The 24,422-nt window shown below is 45.0% G+C and overlaps 1 long non-coding RNA gene across 1 annotated transcript; it reads left to right on the plus strand.

The window, feature by feature from the left end:
• On the plus strand, positions 1 to 24,397 carry LOC144891307 (uncharacterized). Its single transcript, XR_013622829.1, has 4 exons — positions 1 to 383; positions 14,379 to 14,470; positions 16,025 to 16,504; positions 23,812 to 24,397. It is a non-coding gene; the product is annotated as an uncharacterized LOC144891307 (long non-coding RNA).
• Positions 24,398 to 24,422: the final 25 nt, after the last annotated feature.

Below are 24,422 nucleotides of genomic sequence, written 5' to 3' on the forward strand. Positions count from 1 at the left end.
AAGAAAATAGGGAGAGAATAGGGTTCTAGACTGGGGGAGAGGTGGCAAAAACAGAGTTTTACAGGTGGACATGACCTCTGCTCATTTGGTCCTCTTCTTACATCTGTGAAACGACATTCCTCGGTATTTCCTTTTATATTCTTCCATCGAGTCCATTCGTATGGTGACGCACTGCTATCCGATATATCAGCCCTCCATCCCGACTCTTGAGTTTTTGTTCTCTCTCCAACATTATCTTGAACGATTATGCCCTAAATATTTTATTACAGGCAGCAACGGAGAAGCTAAAGGAATGTGATAAATCTGTCACTGCGAACAAGATGACGTTGGTCGAGAAGGAGACTGAACAAACGAGTCGACATCATGGCATATGCCCTGCAAGGGTGTGTGTGTGTGTGTGTGTGTGTGTGTGTGTGTGTGTGTGTGTGTGTGTGTGTGCGTGTGCGTGCGTGCGTGCGTTCGTTCGTTCGTTCGTTCGTTCGTTCGTTCGTTCGTTCGTTCGTGTTCGTGTACTGAGGATCCTGAGCTCATATACTGAGCCAAACTAACACATCCGCCAAACTAACACATCCATCAAAGCAACACACCAGCCAAACCAATACATCCATCAAATCAACACATCTGCCAAACAAACACATCCGTCAAAGCATCACATCCGCCAAACCAACACATCCGCCAAAGCAACACATCAGCCAAAACAATACATCCGACAAACTAACACATCGGCCAAACCAACACATTCGTCAAACTAACACATCAGCCAAAGTAACACATCCCCCAAACCAATACATCCCCCAAACCAATACATCCCCCAAACCAACACATCCGTCAAGAGAACACATCAGCCAAACTAACACATCAGCCAAAGTAACATATGCCGCAAATCAACACATCAGCCAAACCAACACATCAGCCAAACCAACACATCAGCCAAACCAACACATCAGCCAAACCAACACATCAGCCAAACCAACACATCAGCCAAACCAACACATCAGCCAAACCAACACATCAGCAAAACCAACACATCAGCCAAACCAACACATCAGCCAAACCAACACATCAGCCAAACCAACACATCAGCCAAACCAACACATCAGCAAAACCAACACATCCGTAAAACGAGCACATCAGCCAAAGTAACACATGCCGCAAACCAATACATCCCCCAAACCAATATATCCCCCAAACGAATACATCCCCCAAACCAATACATCCCCCAAACCAATACATCCCCCAAACCAATACATCCCCCAAGCCAATACATCCCCCAAACTAACACATCAGCCAAAGTAACACATGCCGCAAACCAACACATCCGCAAAACCAACACATCCGCCAAACTAACACATCTTCGAAAACAATACATCCGCCAAACCAATACATCCCCCAAACCAACACATCCGTCAAGTGAACACATCAGCCAAACTAACACATCAGCCAAAGTAACATATGCCGCAAATCAACACATCCGCCAAACGAACACATCCGCCAAACGAACACATCAGCCAAACCAACACATCAGCCAAACCAACACATCAGCCAAACCAACACATCCGTAAAACGAGCACATCAGCCAAAGTAACACATGCCGCAAACCAATACATCCCCCAAACCAATACATCCCCCAAACCAATACATCCCCCAAACCAATACATCCCCCAAACCAATACATCCCCCAAACCAATACATCCCCCAAACCAATACATCCCCCAAACCAATACATCCCCCAAACCAATACATCCCCCAAACCAATACATCCCCCAAACTAACACATCAGCCAAAGTAACACATGCCGCAAACCAACACATCCGCCAAACTAACACAGCTTCGAAAACAATACATCCGCCAAACCAATACATCCACCAAAACAATACATCTGCCAAAAAAACGCATCCACCAAACCAATACTTCCGGCAAACTAGCACATGCGCCAAACGAACACATCTGCCAAACTAACACATCCGCCAAACTAACACATCCGCGAAAGCAATAAATCCACCAAACAAACACATCCACCAAACCAATACATCCGCCAACCCAACACATCCATCAAATCAACACCCCCCCCCCCCCGCCCCACCCCCCCTCCCCACCCCAAACCAACACATCCGACAAACTCACCAAACCAACACATCAGCCAAGCCAATACATCCGCCAAACTAACACATCCGTCAAACCAACACATCCGCCAAACTAACACATCCGTCAAACCAACACATCCGCCAAACTAACACATCGACCAAACCAACACATCCGCCAAACTAACTCATCCACCAAACCAACACATCCGCCAAAGCAATACATCCACCAAACAAACACATCCGCCAAACCAATACATCCGCCAAATAAACACATCCGCCGAACCAACACATCCGCCAAACCAACACATCCGTCAAATCAACACATCCACCAAACCAACACATCAACCATTCCAATGCAGCAGTCAAACTAACACATCCACCAAACCAACACATCAGCCAAGCCAATACATCCGCCAAACCAACACATCCGCCAAACCAACACATCCGCCAAACAACACATCAGCCAAACAACACATCAGCCAAACTAACACATCCGCCAAAGCAATACATCCGCCAAACCAATACATCCCCCAAACCAACACATCAGCCAAGCCAACACATCCAGCATTCCAGTGCATCAGTCAAACCAACACATCCACCAAACTAACACATCCCCCAAACCAACACATCATCCGAAACAATTCATCCGCCAAACTAACACATCCGCCAAACCAACACATCCGCCAAACTAACACATCCGCCCAAACCGACACATCCGCCAAAGCAATACATCCGCCAAACCAACACATCAGCCAATCCAACACATACAGCATTCCAATGCATCAGTCAAACCAACACATCGGTCAAACTAACACACCTGTCAAACAAACACATCCGCCAAATAAACACATCTGCCAAATAAACACATCCGCCGAACCAACACATCCGCCAAACCAACACATCCACCAAACCAACACATCCACCAAACCAACACATCATCCGAAACAATTCATCCGCCAAACTAACACATCCGCCAAACCAATACATCAGCCAAACCAACACATCCGCCAAACTAACACATCCACCAAACCAACACATCCACCAAACCAATACATCCACCAAACAAACACATCCGCCAAACTAACACATCCCCCAAATCAACACATCAGCCAAACTAACACATACGCCAAACCACCACATCCACCAAACCAACACATCCACCAAACCAACACATCCACCAAACCAACACATCCACCAAACCAACACATCCGCCAAACTAACACATCCACCAAACCAATACATCTGCCAAACTAACACATCCACAAACCATTACATCCGCCAAACCAATACATCAGCCAAACTAACACATCCACCAAACCAACACATCAGCCGAACCAATACATCCGCCAAACTACACATCCACCATTCCTTTGCATTAGTCAAACAACACATCCGCCAAACCAATACATCCGCCAAACCAACACATCCGCCAAACCAACACATCCGCCAAAGCAATACATCCACCAAACCAACACCAAATGTTTTATTTTCTTTTTATTTCTGTCGATTTTTTTTCTTTGCTATCCTTTTTCGATCCAAGTCGATGCTCATGGATGTGTATTTGCTCAGAAAATGTGAATCATCGATCCTATTATTTGGCAGAATCCCATACAAGTGATGAATAATTTTTTTCTTTGCAAAAAAAAAACAATTGGGGGGCGGGGGGTTCATGTGCAATGTGTTATGGGGTGGGGGGGTTCAACTCCTTTTTCTCCAAAAAGTTGAGGCTCATGGAGGAGTATTTGCTCAAAAGAAATACGATTCACATCCTTTTATTTAGAATGTATATGTCCACAACATTGTCAAAAATCCTATACCAATGCAGTCCTGGGAGGCCCGGGAATTTTATTTACTTATCGTAAAATGTGTAATTTGTAATTTGTAATGGGTAATGTGTTGTGGGTAATGTGTTATGGGTAATGTGTTATGGGTCATGTGTAATGTGTCATATGTAATGTGTTATGAATGAAGGTTTGTTATGAATGAAGGTTTTACGTCGAATCAGAACGAAATATTTTTATATTTATTCCATCGAATTATTTATATCCAAGTTTATCACATGCTTGCATTTATATCCAAGCATACAAGAAGGCTCATGCAAAACAAAAAAAATTATATAACATGGTTATAACACAAGAAAAATTATGAGGCACCTCTCATGCCCCAGGCCTGCATTAGTGTTATGATATGAATGAAGAATTAAGCTTTTCCCACGAACCTGAATGAAAATTTTCATATTTTTGTCACTGTATTATTTGTAACCAAGTTATCGGAGTATATAATGAGGCTCATATCAAGAAAATAATGATATAACATAGTCGTACAACAACATTTATGCCTGGTCTGTAAGGCTCTGGCCTGCATTCGTGTTATGAGTGAAGAATGAAGATTTTCCCACAAACCTGAATGAAATTTTCATATTTTTGTCACTGAATTATTTGCAACCAAGTTATAGGAGCATATAATGAGGCAGCCGAACTAGGCTGTTTTCTAGGCTGAACTCGGCGAACTAGGCTGAACTAGGCTAACTATTTTCATATCAAGAAAATAATGATATAACAGTCGTACAACAACATTTATGCGGGGCCTCGAAGGCCCCAGGCCTGCATTCGTGTAGGATTTTTGTGTTATAAGCGAAGAATGAAGATTTTCACATGAGCCTGAATGAAATTTTTTTTTTTTAATGTCATTACATTTTGTGTAACAACATGAAAGTCGGTGAATATGAGGCTCATTCAAAAAAATAAAAAATAAAAATAATAATAATAATAATAAAAAATAATAATTGTACAGCATAGTTTTTGCAACCAACAAAAAAAACCTTGTGGGCCTCCAAGGCCCAATCACTGCATCCAAGGGTTAATAAAAACTTGGCTTGTTTGGCGTTCCCATCTGAGCACTCGTGAAACTGAGATCCTCATTTCAAATCCCATGTATTATGTCTACTGATCATTTGTTTGTTTGTTGATGTATTTGTTTCCACCGTACCAATGAAGGATGGAAGTTAGGTTTTCACCCCTGTCTGTTTGTTACTTGTGAAAATCCAGGATTTTTCAAGTATATTGGTTGGTTGTGTGCATTATTTTGTCTGTTTGTCTGTCTTTTTTTAATGTCTATCTGACAAACGGGTCACAATTTAAAACCGGTCTTCATGAAACTTCACGAAATGGAATAGTTGGTCATAAGAAAGAAGCCTTTTGAGTTTGAGGTCAAAAGGTCAACACAGGCCAAAGGTCGACAACTTAGGCACAATTTCTAAAATCTTCAATTTTAATCCGATGGACTCAATTTGAACAGGATTTGGATATTTGGTCTTTGCATACAACCGCCAATTATTTTTTCGGATTTCGCCAGTATCTCTGCACGACATATTTCCTGTTTGTTTGTATGTCTGTTTGTAAAAAGGATATCTCAAAAAGTTGTGGATGAATACACCCGAAATTTGGTGGAGAGGTTGGGTGTGTGACAAGGACGATATGATTATATTTTGGTGAAGATCTGAATCAGGACCTGGATCCGAGAATTTTTAAAGTGATTCTTCACCATTGAGCAATAGGGCAAAAAACGATATAGAGCACGGCATCCCAAAAGTTTTTGACCAAATCCAGATGAAACTTGGTGAATTGGTTGGGTGTGACGAGGACAAAATGATTCATTTTTGGTGAAGATACGGATCCGGATCAGAGGGTTGTTAAAGTAATTATTCACCAGTGGTAGGGCTAAAACCGATATATCAAAAAGTTGCAAAGGACTTGTAACAAAACTAGGTGTACGACTTGGTTATGCGAGCGGAACAAGCCAATTAGATTCGGGTTTTGGTCCGAATCCAGATCTGGCCTATCAGTGGATACAAAACATAAACTGTTGGCAGATGTTTGCTCTCTACCGAGTGCCATTCTAGTTTGTTACTTGCGAAAATCAAAGATTTTTCAAGTATATTGGTTGGTCTTGTGCGTTGTTCTGTCCGTTTGTCTGTATGTATGTCAGTTGCCTACAGGTCACAATTTTCAACCAATCTTCACGAAACTTCACCAAATGGTAGAGTTGGTCATAAGGAAGAATCCTATTGTTTTTGATATCAAAAAGGTCAATATAGGCCAAATGTCACCAATTTTGTCAAATTTCTAAAATCCTCAATTATCATCCGATTGACTTGAAATTTGAAGAGGATTTGCATATCTGGTCACTGAATTCAACCAACTATTTTTGGGTTCAACATAGGCCAAATTTCAAAAATCCTCAATTTTCATCTGGTTGACTTGAAAGTTTAAGAGGATTTGCATATATTTTCTGAATTCAACCACCAACTATTTTTCAGGTCAACATAGGACAAAAGGTCAACATAGGCCAAAAGGTCAACATAGGCCAAGTTTCTAAAATCCTCAATTTTCATCCGATTGACTTGAAAATTTCAGAGGATTTGCATAGCAGGTCATTGAATTCAACCACCATTTATTTTTGAGGTCATCATAGGCCAACAACGTATTTTAGGGATTTCACAAGTATCGTGTTATGCACGACATATTTCTTGTTTGTGTGTTTGTTTGACTGCTATGCACTCCTGAACTCCTGCATGCATGGAACGAGTTGAAACTTGGTGGATGCATTCACAGGGTTATGGGGACGGGAGACGTTAGGTGGTAAAATTATTTTAATAGTCCCGGGAGTTCAGGGTGGGGAGTGGACCCCAATTCTCTGGATGTAAATGTGTATCGTATATCGCCATCTGGTGGATGCCGCTCATACAATATGGCGCGATGTCATAAAAGTGGGGCAATTAATCTGTTCGGAAGGATGGGTTTATTTTCTAGTGCCCTTTGTAATTCCTGTCCGAGTACACTTGTGCCTCCAAATGTCTGGTGTTTCATGTCTGTACAGGATCCTCCATCTCTAAGCCTTGGATCCTGGGGAGAGTAAAACTGCTTTAACGCTTTTGTACATCATGTTGCACAGTGATCGCCTTTATGATCCCTTGCTTCCGTTCAATGTGAGGGTGCTGCATCCATCACATTACGACCTCCCAGGAAGCTCATTACCAACATAAAAAATATACTGTGACTTATCTTGTCAAAAACCCATTGTGGATTCGTCAATTAAAGAACCAGAATTGTGCAATCATGAATCTGATATCAGACAATGGCAATGGCAATAATCATAAATTGATTACATAAAGATACACAAGGAACCTTGGTGCAGGAGGAGACCATTCAGCCCATAATGCCTATACTGCACCAACCCCAGTATCGTTACCCACCCGCATACAAACTACCTCCCACGCACACAAGCTAATATCCCCATACTCCTCCTCTACAATGCATCCAGGTACCCATCTAAATCCCGTTTAAACTTATGTACCTCCCCCACCATATTGGGATTGGTACTCAAAATAGGTCTAACACAGACCTCCCCCTAGTGGGCTTTTGTACAAATTGGGTTGAAAAGCAATACTGGACTAGGTCGAGAATAACCTCATCTGCTCTGCCCTTTCCATGTTCCTGGACCGAATCTATCCCAGGCAAGTTCAAATCCACCATCATCAAAATTCTTCCCTTATCACATGCCCTTCTGAATTATTCACACATCAATCTTTAATGTTCTTCCTTCACACCAGGAGCCCAAGCATCCGACAAGTATCTTACTTTTCTTACAATCTCCAATCTGTATTCACACAGACTCCGCTCCATCAATTGCCTGCTCAATGTCGTGCCTTTCTCTCGATACAATAATGTCTTTCACACAGAACGTGCCGCTTTGCGGGGAAAAATGGCCTCTAAACGGTGGGGGGGGGGGGGGGGGGGGGGACACAGATTGACACACCTCCTCCCCTTTTCTCTTTCCTTTCCTGTAAACCCCTGTAGCCTTGAATGAATGTCCTCCAGTTGGATTGCTCACTACGCCACGTCTCACTTACAGCAACTATGTCGTTCGTACCCCTCGCCATCCATCCTAGCTTCCAGCTCTTCCATTCAAGCTCCTGGCATTCATGCACAACACCTTAACCTTTCCCTTGCATTAACCACCTCCTGTTGCCCCAACCCTCCAACCTCATCCTCGGTTTATATTGTAGAAAAAAGTCCTAATTTTATTCTCAAAAACAGCCACAAGTCTTACCGCCCCTTCTATTAAGCGCCCGACCACCTGACTGCCATAAACTCACTATGACCATGCATGGAACCTCAAATATTCACAAACCCAAACCCCTCCAACCACTGGTTTGCATCCATCACTCTACTACAGAAATACACACTGACTCCTGAAAAAGATTATTTCACACTCCAAATTCTTCAAATGCTCCCCCAAAAATTACACCTCTTCTTTAAAGGTTTAGCGTAGACCCTCATCACATGGTTACCCTCCGGATGCACCACTGCCAATGTTCCCAGCCCACAAACCAACAACACGTCATCCAACATTCCATTAATATCCCCCACGCCACCCCTCCAAAACAACACAAAATTATATTTTTCACATCATAGTGACAAAATGGAGAGTCCACATATTCAATACCCTAACTCCGGTCAAAAACTATATCAGTGGTCACACTCCCTTCCCTCCCCATTTGACGCCCACCATCACGCGCACATGCACCATCGCTCGATCATCTGCACGACCATACTCGTGCACACTCACAGAACTCCCATCACTTCTTCCACCCACAGCATTCATAACACCGACTGCACCAACCACAATAACCACACCCCAGGTTTGAACCTCTTCTCCCCCCACAACCATAGTACAGCACACAAGCACAACAAGCACAGCCCTGCACCATCACCCACACTCTCACCTGTCTGTACCCATCACACCCAGATTGTCACAAACCCCCTTTGCACATCCAACGCCAGCTGCACCCTCAGTACTTCCATCATCACTCGCACACTCCACACCAGCCATACCACCCCCATGCCACCCACACCCACAGCAACGCATACAGCAGCACCTATCATAGACCCACCTAACAAACACAATGGACTTTCTTCATCCAGTCCCCACCCTCTCACAAGTATAGTAAAGATGTTAACCCTTTCCTCATTTTATCCACTAAAGCTCTTAACCCTTTGAGGACCACAAGGAGATAAACCACTTTAAGGTAAAGGGACACATGTGAACCTTGGTCCTTAAAGGGTAAACGTGCCACCTCCAAGCATTTGTAACAGGAAGGACCCCTTCCCCTCCACCCTCCATAGCACCCCGACATCATCAAAATTCAAATAATATTAATCAAATTATAATTATAATTAAATAATGATAATTATTTAATAATATTAATTAAATATTAAATAATCAAAATTCAAAATTCATCATCAACACTAACATCACCCACTTACAACATCCAATACATTGATGTACTGGTATTAATAATCGATTGGTCATGTATTTAAGATCAATCCAAAAAATTGATTGATAACACTGGTCTGCGTCATTTCAGAGGTCTAGGTTTTCTCAACGGTCCTTATATGCTTTTTGCATGCTGAATTTAGAAATGTATCTCATTTCGTTCAATCAGGTCAAGTTTTTAATTTTAAGGAAAAAAATAATCAAAATTTTTGTTTTTTTAATTAGCATTTTTTAAATTCAAAATCAGACTTACATTGACAGAAAATGTACAAACTATATATAAAATGACGCACAAGTACCGATAATGTGAAATTCAACATTAAAAAGACGAAGGAAAACAATTAATGCGGAATAAATGGCTTTCGCAAAGATTTTCGTCTGTGTGTCGCATCTGTAACATCTCTCTTGAGGCACCAACAGTAGTCTGCAAGCATGTTGACATCCCATCGGCCCTGGTACCTCTCTTCCATCACTCGAATATCCTGGTGAAACCGTTCTCCTTGCTCCTCGCTGACATCACCACAGTTTTCCGGAAAGTAGTCTAAATGCGAGCTGAGAAAATGCATCTTTATGGACATGCGTGCACCAAGAGCCTGGAAGCTCTGCAGGAGCCCTTCCACAACACATTCATACTCTGGACTTCGGTGATTGCCCAGAAAGTTCGTCACAATGGATTTGAATGAGAGCCAGGCATTCCTCTCATTGCTCTCCATACTTTCGTCGAATTTAGGATCTTTCATAAGCTCCCTGATCTGAGGGCCATCAAAAATGCCTGCTTTCAGTTTGGCCTCACTTACACGAGGAAATTTATTGTTCAGGAAAGCAAAAGCTCGACCTTCTTTGTTCAGTGCTTTGACAAAATTCTTCATAAGTCCGAGCTTGATGTGCAGTGGTGGAAGTGGAATCTTCTGAGGATTCACAAGAGCGTGTGACACAACGTTGTGGGAACCTGGTTCCAGGCCAGATCTTTCTGGCCAGTTGCGTTGTACATCGTGCTGCTTGTCTGCTCGGCTGTCCCACAGACAGAGAAAGCAGGGGTATTTGGTGTAGCCGCCTTGTAGACCCAGCACCATGGACACAACCAATAAATAAAAATAAAGAACACACATATTTGTTTTAAAATTTGTTATTCCAGTTTATTAAAAATATATATTTTAATCCATGTTAAGAATATTTCAATAAATAAAGCAGAAAAATATATGTAACTAGGTTGACACCAACATACCTTTAGGTCTCTGCAAATCATCCAATTGTGATCTTTGTACTTCAAAGCAGTTAGCAAATGCTCCATGTTACTATAGTTCTCAGTCATCTGTACCGAGTGACCCACTGGAACAGACGCGATCTTGTTGCCATTGAAGAGTAGTACTGCTTTCAAGCTTTTACTTGAGGAGTCGACGAAGAGCCGCCATTCTGTAGGATCATATGCTAAACCCATAGCTGCAATGAGGCCGGTGATGTTGCTACAGTAAACCAGAGAAACTTCATCGTCCGAAATAAAATATTCTCGAAACTCTTCTTCACGGCTGCGGTACCAGGAGAATGTAGTTTCAGGAGCTAACAAACGATTTTCACGAAGTCGTGACCCAAGCAACTGAGCAGATTCTTTGGACAAACACAAATCTCGTGTCAGATCGTTCAACTCCGCTTGGCTAAAGAGTTTGGGTTGACTTGTCTCGCCCATAGGTTGATATGTACCAGATATGTCACCATCTTCCATTTGTTCATCGGAATCGGACGCCGAATGTCTGCAATTTTCGGGCGGTGCTGGAATTGGAATTCCTGGTCCATGAGGCATTGGTTTAATGGCAGATGGTACGTCTGGATACTTTAAGTGTTGCTTGTTTTTTCGATTTATGCCTAAAATGAAAGAGATAGACATACCGTCAAGGGGGTGACATGATATATAAAGTTAAACAATTTAGAATGTTTGGGAATTTATTAAACATAAAGTTAAACTCAAACAAAATTGATAAACTCACCTTGTAGGTTTGTCATACAGAAATAACAGTCATTAGTATGATCTCTTCCCTCCCTCCACACCATTGGGATACCAAAAGGCAGACACTCAATCTTCTTGTGGCTCCAGCGCCGCAGACTCTCAACGCACGTTTTGCATCACATTCAGAACTCCGCTGCCCGTCTACTCACCCATTCCCGGACCCGTGACCACATCACCCCCGTCCTTTACAAGCTTCACTGGCTCCCCATCTCCCAGAGAATCCAGTACAAAATCCTCCTCTTGACCTACAAAGCCCTCCATAACCTGGCCCCATCCTACCTGGCTGACCTCCTCTCCAGACACACTCCCACCCGCAACCTCCGCTCTGCTGGTACCAACCTCCTGACCCCCCCCCCCCATCCGGACCAAATTTAGATCCTGGGGGGACAGGGCCTTCTCCATCGCTGCTCCCACCCTCTGGAACTCGCTACCTCACACCATCAGAGACTCCTCCTCACTCACCACATTCAAAACATCACTCAAGACCCACCTGTTCAACACTGCATTCAACATTTAACCCACAGCATCTAACCCCTGACTATCTCCTCTCCTTCTCCCTCCTTTGTGCTTTGAATATTTCCCTATTGATTCTTCTTTTTTTTTGCAATTGTTTTTATGTTTTGCTATGCATTATGTTTTGCACTCTGTCAAAGCGTCTTTGGGCTTCCTGAAAAGCGCTATATAAAATAAATGCATTATTATTATTATTATTATTATTATGTGAGGGGCAAAGGCTTTGTCCTGGTCACCAAGTTTCATTCCAAAGTATGCGTGATAGCTTTTTCTTACAAAACGTGTGATGTTAGACTGCCGGTCTGGCATGGTCACTTTACCACAGATATAGCAGAACTCGTTTGGGTCATTCTTGCACTTTCGATTCATCGATTCATTTGGTTTACATGGTGTAAGGCTTGTCGTGCAGCTGCGTACACAAATCACACACGCACACAGCATGAACAACTTGATTTTGAACCTTCAAACAAACAGCCCTTGAGCAGTGGGAAAGTGACGTCACTTCCCCCAAAGCGCTCGAGGTATCAGCAAGGCCATCGGTTTTCTGTCCACACTGTGGGGCAATTAAGGAGAATTTCAATCCCATAAATCCTGAAATTGCTGAACGTCACGCAAGGAAGTAGCACATGCACATTCAGAAATGTATCAGTGATGGATTAATCAGAAAACTCATCATTTTTTAATTAATGAATCCAGAATCATTAGTGCTTAATGTGATATCTGGCATTATTTAATTAAATCGGATATCTATTCATTAGTTCAAGAATCAAACCCCAACCACGAATCATAAATGAGAATTTCATTGACAGAACAAATATTTTAATTGAATAGAGTACAGTACATGTTCAGTCCCCTCCTGGCTTCACTGGAGGGGACTGACTACAAGTTACACTCGTGGGGTGGATTGTTTAATGATGGTACACTCGTGGGGCTGGGCTTGCAATGACGAGAAGCTGTGATCGTTAGGGTGTATCTTATGTGAAATGCCAGGCAGGCTGTGAAACCAGATTTGCTCTTTTCTTTTTTCCTTCCCTTTCGACTTTATTTTTTATTCTTTTGTTAAAAAACAAACAAAGATCTTCCTTATCGACCTTCTCCCTCCCACCGGAGCTCTACATAATTGAATAGAGAAAGAACCTCTGGGGAAAAAAAGAAAGAAGAGGAGAAGAGGAGGGAAGAAGAGTGCGTCGGTGGAAAAAGGCGAAACCGAATGCAGGACGCGCGGTCCAGGTTTTGACAAGAAACTCGGCCTGTGTGAGCTTTTTGAGGCTTTGATTAATCTCTCTGAGGACTGCCTGTTTGAGGGACAGTCTGTGCCGGAGAGATTGGGGTGGAGGGGGATTTTCTCGGTGCATGTGGGATCGTGAGGAAAAGTGAGAGAGGGAGCAGAAGCGTTTGCTCCTCATCAAGTTTCGTCTGAGCCGACCGGAGACAACGTGCGGCTTCATGGTTTTGCAGAAACTGCTCTGGGCAAGTCGTTCGTGGAGTTTGAGGACACCCACTGAGAAAGAGAAGAGAAGAGTGGAGGGGAGGCGCCATCCTCGGGACATGTGTCTGGGGCGAGGCAGCCAGAACGCCACCTGAAACAGGCCTGAATTTCCCTCCTCCTCTCCCGGTTTTATTTTACCTTTTATTTTTTTTATAATCTGGCGAATATTCCTTTGTTATGTTGCTTCCCCTCTCTCCCCTTTGGGATTAGCTAGGGATACCGGGTGGGTCATTTAATTGTCTCGTCTGTTTTGTCTTGGTGCCTGTCTGTACTTTAATTACTTGATCTTTGCCGCTGCATATCAGCGGGATGTCTTTTCCTTATGATTGATCTATTCCTTGGTGATGTACCCTGTGTTTTTTTTTCTGGATTTTTGAGTAAAGGATTTGCATTTATTCCACTGTTTTGAATTTGCACTGCATATCTGGATTGGCATACTGTGTGTTGAAGAGTGGGGGTGTAAAACTGTATCAGCATTTGGATGGCAACTTCGCTCAGTCACTTCTGACTGCTTATATGGCGCGACCCGCCCGCGGGGAACGTATTGGCCTCCCGAGCACATTGATTATGATCTCCAGAGCAATAGGCAGTACCCCGAGCCCTTCACACAGGGGCCAGGTCGTAACATGTAGGGTTACTCCCTGTATGTCTGTCCATCCGTCGGTTCATCCCACCTGTGGTTTTACAGACTTTTTTCCCTTACCCTTTAACATTGAACTGAAACTAGGTACATAACTCTGTTATGATAAGTTACCGAACAAGTTCGAATTTCAGGTAATTTTGTCAATGTTTAAAATTTCTTATGGCTTTACTATGCAAAATATTGGGACCGGTAGGGGACATATATTGCAATGCAATTCTCTCTCTTGTTGTTGTACAGTATATTGGATGTTGTTATAAAAGTTGCACTTTTTTTTATTTATAAAAGTTGCACTTTGCATTTGTTTTGCAGCTGAGATAAACCACTTCCACAACAGCCGTATTTATGATTACAGGCAGGCCATGAAGGAATTCCTGAGCAAACAAATTTGCTTCCATCGGAAGGTAAGGTGACGGAAGAATAATTTGATCCGGTCACTAATTTATAATTGTGGATTGACAGGTTGCTTTTGGTAAGTTTAATAAAATGCCGATGTTACACCTTATAGATCATGTCTACAAATTTATTCTCAGATTTGCACATCCTATTGGAGAGCCTGGGTGTGGGGGGTGTGGGGGGGGATGGAGGAGGGGGGGGGGGGTTGTGGTCTCTGCTGCACCTGGTTGAATGCTATGTCGGTATGGTTTACAAAAGGTGTTTGTGTTTGTCATTTTAATGCTTGTTAGACCGTCCCTTGCATAGCAGAAGAAGGGATATTGTAATCTCTCGTGTGTGTGTGTGTGTGTGTGTGTCCGTGTCCGTGTCCGTGTCCGTGTCCGTGCCATAACCTTTTTACCATTTAAGCTATTGTTATCAAATTTTCAAAAAAGCTTTATTATAATACGGAGAAGGCAAATTAATAATTTTGTCAAAAGGTTAAAGGTCAGCATCACATAAAATCATTAATATTCATCCAATTGACCTGAAATTTAAATTTACCATATGAGTTTTGCCATCAAATTTTCAACAAAGCATTATTATGAGAATATGGAGAAGACAAATTAATTCTTTTGTTAAAACGTCAAAAAGTTAAAGGTCAGCATCACATAAAATCATTAATTTTCATCCAATTGACCATTTGAGTTTTATCAGATTTTCAACAAAGCTTTATTATGATAATACAGAGAAGTCAAATTAATTATTTTGTCAAAAGGTCAAAAGGTTAAAGGTCGATGTCACATAAAATCAATTTTAATTCAATTAACCTGAAATGTAAATTTACCATTTCAATTTTGTCATCAAATTTTCAACGAAGCTTTAATATGAGAATATGGATAAGGCAAATTAATAATTTCGTCAAAAGGTCAAAGGTCAGCATTACATTAAATTGTCAATTTTCATCTGATCGACCTGAAATTTTAAGAATTTGCATATTGGGTCGCTGAGTTGGTCCACCAATCAAAAGCAACAAGCTGATTGTTTTTTCAGATCAAAAGGTCAAAGGGCAAGGTTGCGTAAAATCACTTTTCACCCAATTGACCTGAAATTTTATGAATTTGCATATCGGGTAACTGAATTGGTTCACGAATCAAAAGGTAGGAGTCTATTGTTGTTGTTTTTAGATCTAAAACTCAAAGGTCAAGGCTGCATCAAATCATCAATTTTCATTTTGTATTAAAAAACCTTTTGTTATTTTGAGAACACAGAAGAAGAAGAAGAAGAAGCAGAAGAAGAAGATAAGAAGATGACTGAATACAAACAGACGTGGACGGGCTTTGCATTTTCACATGCTTTCTCGTCTTATTTATTACCTTGTGGCGGACACAAGGCATTTTTGCCTGTTCAGCACCAGTGATTTTTTTGGCCATTTTAGCGCATTGAGTGGGAACTAGTAAATGCTTCGAGGTGTAGTTGCAAGGTTTGAAACGATTCGTGTACAAATTAAGATAATCCTTAACCCCCATCCACAAATCGATTGCTCACAGTCTGAATATAATCTTCCTCTATTCCCTACCCAGGTTGCAGATATGTTGGAAGAATCGCTCAGCACTTACACATTCCCAACATAATCTGTGCCGCCGGGCCGCTCCCTCCAGGTTTGAATCCAATAAAGACATCCCTGCACCACTCCGGCTCTTTGCAGGAATCTCCATCCACATTCGTGCCTTACAAAGATATGTTTGCTATAACATATATTCAGATCATTCATTGCATGAAGTTCAAGCACATGTGCAGTTGATTCTGTGACCAACCATCCCATGTTTTACGGGATCGTTCCGTTTTATACCGAAGTGTCCCATTTCCCTTCATACCTTCCCCAGATGCCATTCGGCCCATATTCATCCACTCTGTAGTTTGGCTTATTTCTTTCATGGTGCCAATTATCATGTTGCCGCTGGCCTTTACATGCGCAATGTGACTTTAGCATGCTCTAAAATCCATTTTGGGCATATATAAATACTTAAGACCACATAGCTCATTTGAAAACTTAAAATATTGTTACCAATCGCGGATTAAGATGTTAGGTACCGAGCGGTTTGGTATTTCCGCGACCGTTACAGGATCCCTGACTCACCCGATTCACCCAGAACCTTGGCCGTATCGCACCCTAGCTGCTCAATGATGGAAAAGACAAAACGACGCAATGTAAAGAGGAAAACGAAGGCCAAGAAAGGTTTGAAATACTACTACATTTATTTACTATTTACACATAAGCAAAAAGAAACAATTACGTTTATTTACAAGTACATGAGACGCAGGTGACACAGGGAAGTACTAGCTTATCTTTATACAGACTTAATTAACCCCAGGACAGCACAAACAAAGACGACTCACACGGGGAATTGCAGAGTGGATTGGCTGGAAGGAGGTGCGTGGCTGGAGCCACCGATCCTGTCGTGTGCGCGGGATCACGGGTCGGATCACGGGTCGGGTCACGGGTCGGATCACGGTCGGATCACGGGTCGGATCACGGGTCGGATCACGGTCGGAGCCGACGCGCTGGTGGTGGGTCTGGCGTGACGGGTTCTCTCCTCTCTCCTTTGTTTGTCCAACCACCCTTGCTCCAACGCAACCACTGAACGCAACCACTGAACGCAACCACTGAACGGCAACCACTGAACGGCAACCACTGAACGGCAACCACTGAACGGCAACCACCTCTGACGACCCAGCTCTTTCTTCTTCAAAGCTCCACTCTCTCTTTCCCACCGACTCCTCACCGCAACCAACGCAACCACTTGACCACCACCTCTACTTGCAACCAACCTCCTGGCAACCGACTCAGACCAACTCTCTTCCGTGCGCGCCTTTTTATAGCGCCTCCGGCGATTAAGCCGCCGGCGTTTTGGACACGCCCATCGGGGTGCTCACGTCGGCCCTGGTTGGTCGCGCGACCCTCTACTCCGCCCTCGATGACGACGGGCGGGTGCGCCCCTCCTCCCCTCCATGACGAGGTGGAGACACGCCTTCCTCCCCCCAACCCTGCCTCGTGGTCAATGGCGGATGAAGGGAAAACCACCCAACATGCAGTTGGCAATGCGAATTGCAATTGACGAAAAGGGGGGATGGAGGTTTTGGGAATGGGAATGGAAGGGAATCTATCTCTTTCACTGGTGCAATGGAGTACTTTCAGTTACTGGAAGACACAGCCTTATCCTAATACACAGAATAAGATATAACTATTGAACATGAATATCCTATGATTGGCTGACGTGTATGCTTGTGGACTATGGGACGCCCTTTTGGTCTTACACAGCTCCGGAGGCAGGAGGCACAGCACAACAACAACACCAATAATAATAATAATACAGCACACAATCAAAAAAAATATATACAGTCCTCATATCCACAACACTGCACTCTCCTCCTCTTAGGCACGTCCCGGGCCTACAACTTTTATCTTTAGCGTGACACGTAGGTGTAGTTCCCTCTATTTTTAACCTGACCCTGAGTGCGACAGTTTTAAAACATAAATAAAGGTGTCCCGCTGCTCCATTGCACCCTGCCTAACAGACTTACGCCCACAGTTAACCGAATTGCGGAATGGTCTTCAAACTATACACTGACGGTGGGGAGCATTATTTACAGTTGACACTATTTTTATTTACAAAACTAACCCAGGACCTGTAATTGTTCTTTCTGGGGGGGGAGACAGTCTGCTCTGCATCAATGCACCATGAAAGCACCTATAACGCACCAACACACCCTCAAGCACCAATCAGTGCAGTCACCACTGTTCATCAATAAAATAAATTCAACAACCCCTAACCCTGCAGGTGTCTCTTGCTCTTCGGCTCCCTCTGCTGGTTATTATTATTTCTTCCAGTTGTTGTCATTCCTTTGCTTTGCTTACTGGCGGCCTATTTGTAATAAAGTGTGCCCAATGTGTCCTTTTTATTTGCTTTATTTATGGCCCACAGGGCCGACTATGTGTGGTTCACCTGTGGGGCATCGGTGCCCTGTGGCCAAGGTCCGCCAGCAAGATTTCGGGCCCTCATGGCCGGTTCCAGCAGAGGGGCCATGCCCCAACCCATGGGGTCCATAAGTGGTGCTCGGCCACAGACATGTGGTCCATAATGTGGTGCATCGATGCAGACAGCTGGTTCTGGGAATTTCGGGCGCACAATGGCCGACCCACGCACGCTCCCCTCGGCGCCCAACGGCGCTCAGGTCCTCATGTGGGAGACAAAAAGGGGGGGACAAGACAGATGAGCGAGGGGTAAGGTCTCAAGGGTACACATCAAAAAGGCAATGCAAGGCGAAATGCGTATGGAGGGCGAAGTGAGAAAGCTCGTCCCTACCGTACGTCACCCCCCTGTTACCTAGCCCACCCTTGCCCTTACCCCATATGTACAAAATCTACACATTTACAAATTCGTCACTACCGTCACGTCTTCCCCATATTTCTCTTATACCAAATTCGTCTCCACAATCCCTCTACTTCAAAATTTGCCATCACCAAATTCATCATCAATCCTCATAAGGAGGAAGAGATGGAATCGCAAAGCACAATGTCACACCCACGTCATGATGCGTCTCACAATCCAAACATTTGCATCATAAAAAATAATCAAAACATGGCATGGTGTGGAGTACCTGTCACCTCAGGTGAGTGGATGCAGATGGTGTGAGGAGATCCTTCATCCTAACTATCCTCTAAATGATTTTAACACACTTTACACTACCCGGGGTCTTTCCCTGCCAATCCATTGGCAATCTTACTCTATGTGGTTTTAAAAACCAATTCCCATTGACCAAACTGTGGTGCTTCTCAATTTGGGGTCTCACTCCCCCGATTCATCTCCCTGTGCCCTCGCACAATTTCTGGGCTGCGACGTGTAGCTCTCCCAGCAGGTCTACCCACCTGCACACCTCCACCACTGCAGTTGCCACCCGAGCTTACCTAGCTCCTCACCCTAACCTATCTAACTGGGGAAGACCCCTCTTGGATCTGTCACCCCACTGGTGCCCTCTGGCACTGGGCTACCCGGGTCCGTCCTCCGGATCCTCGGGCCCCATCCACAACAACTACTACCGGCTCCCAGAGCCCACCTGCGGCCTCACCTGGCCGACATCCTTACAGTGGTGGAGTGCCCAAACCAACTACACACACTAACAGGCTACACGCCCAGCCATTTCCACAACACTAATGCACCCATCCAAACATCATTCTTCCACTCGCACCACAGATGCCAATATCCAACCACAATTTACCTATACCCTCTACCTAACACTTACACTACCCGCCCCGGGTATCCGTGATGGGGGTCCACTCTTCCCCCATTCACACCTTCGCACCATCCACTCCACTCCACAATTTCCACCATACTCACTCCACGACCATCCATTCCAATACTCCATATATTCTACACTACCATTTATTCCACACAACCATTCTCCATACCTGTTGGTGCACACCTGTGCACTCACACCTGGTGCCACCTGCACCCTCCTTTCTTCCTGGACCACTTGGTCATCACAATACACAATCACCATCACTCACTCATACACTGCTCCATCCACCTGTTCAGTTGCACACCTGTGCAATCACACCTGTTCAATCACACCTGTTCAATCTCACCTGTTCAATCCTCAAACACACGGCATCATCTCAGCTAACTACTCCCCTCTGAAACTTGCGCTTCCCAGTCGTCCCTTTAAACTATTGCGCTCCCACGTCATTATCATCCACACTAATCTACCTGCGTCCCCACGACAGGTATCAGTCACTAACTAAACTTAACGTTACCTAATGTCATCTTCGCTAGATCCCTATCATTATCCAAGCCCTCCCTGGCTCGGTTGTCATAGCCACCCCATAAACTATTGCGCATTTGCCCCATGTCTGTGAGGGATGGTGGATTTGCCATCCCACCACATCGGGGGCCTCTCACTATAAATTTTGTTCGTCCAAATCCAACAATCAAAAATTTTTCATTTACTGCCAATTCTACTCACTTTTCTAAATTTCGTATCAAATCACTACTATCATCATCACAGTCCACTATATCCTAGCCTCGGTGCGTCGTGACATCATTAAACTCGGTTCGTAAAGCCGAGCAATGAATTCGGGTGGTTTGGTTGCCTGCAGGTTGAATCCGTCCGGCTTTCGGTTCAAGGGAGGTGGTTTGGTTGGACCGAGGCTCCACGCACCATCTCGGCGCGGCACCTTGCGGTCCCGGGCCCGATGGCTCAATCTCCCCCGGTCGGAACCCCGTCCCCACGAGGGGGCACCGTTCCGCCTCCTCCCACTCGCCCTTGAACCGGACCGGTCGCCTCGCCCGCCAAGGCCCGGACTCGACCGTGCGGGGCGGGGCCAAGCCCGAATCGGCAACGACGCTTCGAAGCGAAGCGACGCAGCATCGACCCGCGCCGGGCCTCGCACCCAACAAAGCACCCCTCGCACCGAGTGCTCGCATCGGCTATCCGTCGCACTAAACGCTAACCCAGTTACCGTCGATGCTTCACCGGCATGCTCACACGCATACGCTACCCCTTTTACCCTCACAAAACCCGGCGTTCCAACGCCGTCCGTACATTCCACCAACGCTCTCCCTGTTACACACCACACCTCTCGCGCACACTGCGTACACCCCGACGTGCATTCTTGCTCGCACTCGGTTTCACACTCGCGCTCCGATGTGCCCTCTCGCACCTGCGCCATCACCAACTCACTATTCGTGTCACACTCCGTACATCCCGACGTGCACTCTCGCTCGCACTCGGTATCACACTCGCGCTTCGTAACACGCTCACCCCTTGACGCACACTTTTTTTTCACATGCGTGCCATTTCCATTCACACGGGACCCTTCACCAACGCCCGGGGGCCATATTGACCCCAATCGCGCGACAATTCTCTTCGCGCCAAACCCCTTACAAAATCTCCCGGCACCACACACAGCCCGTCTCACCTTCGGGGTTCTTCTTCCTCCCTGCACCGACACCTGCAAATCTTTATAAGGATTAGCAAGTACGGCATCAGGATGTGCATTCAGACTTTGAGCAATTTCCATTCCTTCCTCCGACTGTTGCTCTTCTCCGTCTGTCGTTTCTACAATTTCAATTATACCCACTACTGTTTTTTCTTTATTCGCCTCAACGACCACTGGCTTTAATAAAATTTTCTCTCCTACCTCAGCGGTCGCCGGCTGCCCCATACCCCGGGTCGCGATCTCTATACCCGTCACTGTACCCCCGCTTTCCTCCGCTTCGCTCAACCAGCGCTTTTCAACCCGCGTTACCTCCTCGTGCACCCCTGGGACCCTTTCGCCCACCATGCGATCCATGGTCTCCCCACATTTTTGCATGCGGTCACCGATTCTGTTGGTTATTGCTTCAATTTGGTTTCCCCATTGTTCCATTTTGCCCCCCATTGCCCCCATTTGGCCCCCCATTTCGCCCCTCATTGCCCCCATTTGGCCCTCTATTTCGCCCCTCATTGCCCCCATTTGGCCCTCTAATCGCTCACTCTGAGCATCCATCCGGTTCCCCATTTGCTCACTATTCTGGGCCATAAGGGCCTTCATTTGTGTAAAAAAAAAGGTTCAAATCCATTGGCATCTCCGGTTCCACTACCGCGACTATGGGCGTGGCTAAATTTGGTGCCGCTGTAACCACGTGCGCGAGAGCGCCATTTTGTGCGCCTGAAACCTCCTCAACCACCTCCTCCATATACATTTCCCCGAGGTCCTGGGTCGATTCTACCCCGTCTATCTCTCCCACCGGCATCCCGTCGTCTTGGGCAGCCATGGCGCGATTTCAAAATTCGGGCTTTGCTTTAAAAAAAAACAAATTTCGGCAGCTTTATAATTTCGAGCGCGTGAAACGCGCTCCGGGACCTATCCCACTTCCCGACACCAATTGTTACCGCCAATAGTACAATTGGTGTCCAAAATTTGGGCTAAATAAATTTAGTCCCAGGTTCGAATCCCAACTCCTGACTACCAATTGTTACCAATCGCGGATTAAGATGTTAGGTACCGAGCGGTTTGGTATTTCCGCGACCGTTACAGGATCCCTGACTCACCCGATTCACCCAGAACCTTGGCCGTATCGCACCCTAGCTGCTCAATGATGGAAAAGACAAAACGACGCAATGTAAAGAGGAAAACGAAGGCCAAGAAAGGTTTGAAATACTACTACATTTATTTACTATTTACACATAAGCAAAAAGAAACAATTACGTTTATTTACAAGTACATGAGACGCAGGTGACACAGGGAAGTACTAGCTTATCTTTATACAGACTTAATTAACCCCAGGACAGCACAAACAAAGACAACTCACACGGGGAATTGCAGAGTGGATTGGCTGGAAGGAGGTGCGTGGCTGGAGCCACCGATCCTGTCGTGTGCGCGGGATCACGGGTCGGATCACGGGTCGGGTCACGGGTCGGATCACGGTCGGATCACGGGTCGGATCACGGGTCGGATCACGGTCGGAGCCGACGCGCTGGTGGTGGGTCTGGCGTGACGGGTTCTCTCCTCTCTCCTTTGTTTGTCCAACCACCCTTGCTCCAACGCAACCACTGAACGCAACCACTGAACGGCAACCACTGAACGGCAACCACTGAACGGCAACCACTGAACGGCAACCACCTCTGACGACCCAGCTCTTTCTTCTTCAAAGCTCCACTCTCTCTTTCCCACCGACTCCTCACCGCAACCAACGCAACCACTTGACCACCACCTCTACTTGCAACCAACCTCCTGGCAACCGACTCAGACCAACTCTCTTCCGTGCGCGCCTTTTTATAGCGCCTCCGGCGATTAAGCCGCCGGCGTTTTGGACACGCCCATCGGGGTGCTCACGTCGGCCCTGGTTGGTCGCGCGACCCTCTACTCCGCCCTCGATGACGACGGGCGGGTGCGCCCCTCCTCCCCTCCATGACGAGGTGGAGACACGCCTTCCTCCCCCCAACCCTGCCTCGTGGTCAATGGCGGATGAAGGGAAAACCACCCAACATGCAGTTGGCAATGCGAATTGCAATTGACGAAAAGGGGGGATGGAGGTTTTGGGAATGGGAATGGAAGGGAATCTATCTCTTTCACTGGTGCAATGGAGTACTTTCAGTTACTGGAAGACACAGCCTTATCCTAATACACAGAATAAGATATAACTATTGAACATGAATATCCTATGATTGGCTGACGTGTATGCTTGTGGACTATGGGACGCCCTTTTGGTCTTACACAGCTCCGGAGGCAGGAGGCACAGCACAACAACAACACCAATAATAATAATAATACAGCACACAATCAAAAAAAATATATACAGTCCTCATATCCACAACAATATCATAGCTTATTAAAATATTAAAACTTCCTCGCTTCAGGGGGCATTGCCTTCTGTCCTGCGCAGGGGATGCTGCCCCTTCATCCTGCTCAGGGCTTACGGCAGCCCCCTTAACCTCCACCTGAGTGTCCATTATTATTATTTTTATGAGAGCTGGTCACACTGGCAGTGGTTGTTTTAAAATGATGATGCACACAAACTTTCAGATGATTAGCCACAGAGAGTGGAAGGAATTGTGAACGTGCTGACAGACATGAGACATGGACGAACCATTGCCTCGAAACCCAAAAGGAGATGGGTAGGAATTAAGAAGTGTTCCACAGGAGGGGTTCTAATGTACTTTTAAGGGAAATGTAACATTGTTTAAACTCATGAAGAGAGATGCCGTTAGTATATCCACGTTGTATTTTTTATTTTTTACATTTTACTGTGACTTCAAACGAATGCAAGATGATGTTGAGTGAAAAATAGTTGGATGATGTCGAAAATGTAATTGTTGGTTCTCTCCATGTGCTGTTGTGTATTACATGGGGACCATATGAGTGATTTTGAATTATTTTGTGTATACAGTATATTATTAAACTTGAAAATATTTTTTCTGTGTACTACTTGATTTGCA

The sequence above is a fragment of the Myxine glutinosa genome, chromosome 3, assembly GCF_964187855.1.
Source record: "Myxine glutinosa chromosome 3, kmMyxGlut1.1, whole genome shotgun sequence".
NCBI lineage: Eukaryota > Metazoa > Chordata > Myxini > Myxiniformes > Myxinidae > Myxine > Myxine glutinosa.